The sequence below is a fragment of the Canis lupus genome, chromosome 5 (genome assembly GCF_048164855.1).
Source record: "Canis lupus baileyi chromosome 5, mCanLup2.hap1, whole genome shotgun sequence".
Classification (NCBI taxonomy): domain Eukaryota; kingdom Metazoa; phylum Chordata; class Mammalia; order Carnivora; family Canidae; genus Canis; species Canis lupus.
Window position 1 is genome coordinate 53804985 of NC_132842.1, and position 3543 is coordinate 53808527.

Consider the following 3543-nt stretch of genomic DNA (forward strand, 5'->3'; position numbering starts at 1 on the left):
TCCCTGGTCTCATTGTCTATTTTTATGTTTATATATTTTAAAACTTTAAATATATTATGCAGACAGGACAGTTACTTGACAAAAATGTTTCCACTTTGGGAAGGCTCAGAATGCCTTCATCACTCACACCCCTCTTTGGAGGATCCCTTCTCCACATAATCCCTGTCATCCTGGTCTCAGCTGTTTTCATGGAGGCTGAACACTAACCTAGGTGAGGTGGGACAGTATCCTGTGAAGACTCTTGAATCAGCAGCTCCATCAACAGCAGTGTCCTAATCAGGTCCTCACTCAGGAAGGTCAAATGAAGGACTCTCATAGGAGTCATCAAGAGTAGCAGGTAACTCTAAAAACAGAGGAGATAAGTCTCTGGGCAATGGAGAGGGTAGCATCAGCTAAGGCTGATGGAAGCTAGTCATAGGGTCACTGGGGCTCTGACATCTGAATAACTCTTTAGTCCCTGTTGGCCCAGCTGGGCAGCTCAAGGTTTTTTCCTATTGTCCTTTAATGTACTCAGTAAATAAAGTAACTTAAACATAACTTATGCTACTTGCAGCCTGAAAAGAACTGACACAATACTCTTAGCAAATAGTAAAACAGGAACATGTTTGTTTAGTCATTTAACAAATGGCAGCTGTAGGCCTGGGATGTACAAGGTGCTGGGGATCCAGTGATCAAGACAGGACAAAGGTATCCGCTATCATGGAAATTAGGCTTTTATGGGAAAGGCAGTAAAAAAATGAGTAAAAAAATGTAGCCGAGTGGTAAGTGCTATGCAAAGAAGTAGAAGGTGGTGATGGGACAGTAACCTAGTGAATGTTTTTGGAATCGAGAGATCAGATAAATCTCCTTGAAGAAGTTACCCCTAAGCTGAGACCCAAATGACAAGAGCAGTTCATTTGACAGCGAGGGGAAGAGAGACCAGCTAACAGAAAAGCCCTAAGGTAATAGTGTATATATTAGAGAAACAGAATGACAGTGCAGTAGGGGAGAAGCTTTTGTAACAGGAGGTTGGAAAGGCAGGTTGGGATTAGATCACGTACAGCTTTGCATGCCCCAGTAATAATATTCTAACTTGATGAGAAGCCATGTGAAGATTATAACTGGGGGGCCGATACGGTATGATGCATGTTTTTAAAAGTTCACTCTGTGGTGCATTACTAAGGGGATGGTAATAGTGAAGGCAGCTACCACAGTAATCTTGATGCAAAATGATGGCATCTTAGGGTAGAGTGGATGCACTGTAGGTGGAGAAATATTTAGAATCTGGAATGTGCTTCATATGAGAGAATCTTTAAGACCTGCTGATAGATTAGCTGAGGGGGATGAGTCATGAATGAAAAAAAATTAGGAGAAAATGCACATTAAACTCTAAGTTTTCCTAAGCATTTTAAATGAAAGAATGTTATTTTCTTTTTCCACTTCCTCACCAAGTCCCATTGAGAACTCAGTAGCAAATGGATTGAACCCACTGTTAAGCACTATTTTCCTAGTCTTAGCTTTCTGAATCACAAAGAAAAGATTCTATTAGTTGAGTATGTTGCAGTTTAGAAAGCACTTTATCATGTCTCAGGTATCTGGAAAATTTCTATTCTGTATAACTTATATCCCATGGACTCCAAAGTGGTAGAAGTGGAACTGGTGAAGGCAGAGAGTTGGTTCCTAAAGGTCTAGGGCAAATCTGGGGGCATTTCCATAACTAAGATAATATGAGTTCCTCTACTCTCTCATATTGCACTATATTGGATTAATTGTGTTACCTCTCCTCCCGTATCCTGTGAGGACAATATAGGACAAGGCCCAAGTGCATTTGTTCACCACATTTATATGTATTTGGTGGTGTTGAATGAGTAAGCAAACATGCAGATGAATGAATGAATGAATGAATGAATAAGTAAGTAAATAAATGAATCCTGATACCTATCCCTTGGTTGGCTCTTATAACATAAGTTCTCTAACACTGTCTTTTGGCTCATCTAAGATTGGCTCTTTGCCACAAATAGCTTTTTCGGCTACTGGTTCTAGGTCTGGGTTTCTATATAGTTCACCCATTTTCAGACCCTCCCTTTTATTTAACTGCTCTACTCTTTTCTGCCTACATGATAGTAGATTACTATATAGGATGGACATCCCCATAGAATGTTTGAAAATCCTTTTTTAAGATAGGAGAAAGTTATTTCTCAGAAACTTCTCAAGATAAACTCCCTAAATTCTGTAATCATTGATGTATTGGGGTGGGGAATGTACCAGTCTACTTCTGATGTTATATAAGGCTCTACAAAGTCCCTTTAAGCTTCAGAGTTGATCAGAAGCCATTATGTTCTATTTGGGGACCTAGATATCATATTTTAAAATAGCTTCCCACAGAGCAATTCAGAGGAGAGTACAATGTATCATTTAGGTACCAAATATTGACTATTTCTACAATGAAACAGTACAGAGAGTTCCCTTTATGTTTATCCTTTTATTGCAAATTGGCACAACCTGGTCAAGAATTCTCTGTGGTAGAAGGATATCTGCCAATAAATGAGTCTGTTGAAAGGCACACACCAAACCCAGCATCATAGGCCAACCCTGACCACAGCTGAGTGGTGTGAAGAGGGCTGACAGCCGCATGGTCACCACCCAGGCTGGAGAGCAAGGCAGTGTGAAGTGTTAATAGAAAAATCTGACTTTCTTTACTTCCAGTAACGATGAGCAAAACCAAAATGGAGCTTTCCCTGGTAAGTTTTAAAAGACAATTCCCATTTCAGAATGGAAATACTTACTAGGCTTTTACACTTTGATGTCTTTTTACATATTTCTTTCTGTACAAGAAATGTCTTTTTATAAGCTTATGTTTGCTTGAGAATGATTACTTGTTTCTATTGTAGTTAATCAGCTGATTTCCAATTAGCAATAATCCTGCCTTGGACAAACCTCATTGGCTATGATACTGCCACTGTGCAAAGCTACTCAATTGGTTTCCTATAGCTGCCCTAACAATATGCCCTACAGTGAGTGGCTGAAGCAACAAAAATTTGTTGTCTCATAGTTCTGGAGGCTAGAAGTCCAATATCAAGGTATATTGCAGGGTTAGTTCCTTCTGAGAACCGTGAGAGAAAATTTATTTCATGCTCTTGCCCAGCTTCTGGTGGTTTGCTGCCAATCTTGGGCATTGCTTGGATTACAGATGTGTCACCCTAATCTCTGCCTTCATTTTCACATGGCATTTCCCTGTGTGCTTGTCTCTTTGTTCAAACTGGACCTATAATAAAGACATAGTCATATTAGGGCCCACCCTTATGACTTCATCTTAACTAATGACATCTGCAGTGAATCCTACCTCCAAATAAGGTCACATTCAATCCTGGGGGATGGGATCGCAACATAAGAATTTTGGGGAGACAGAATTCAACCCATAACAGTCATCAAATACTGTGCTGCACCATTCTGAAGGATTGGGTCTGTGTCTTATGACCTCTGAGCTCAAGCACAGCAACTTAAACTGTGTAAACATTCAATAAATTATAGTTGAATGCCTTAGAATTGTGGTACAAGAGCCCC

At 39.9% G+C, this 3543-nt stretch overlaps 1 pseudogene; it reads right to left on the minus strand.

The window, feature by feature from the left end:
• Window positions 1-2878: 2878 nt before the first annotated feature.
• On the minus strand, window positions 2879-2950 carry LOC140634570 (U4 spliceosomal RNA; annotated as a pseudogene).
• Between the last annotated feature and the right edge of the window lie 593 nt (window positions 2951-3543).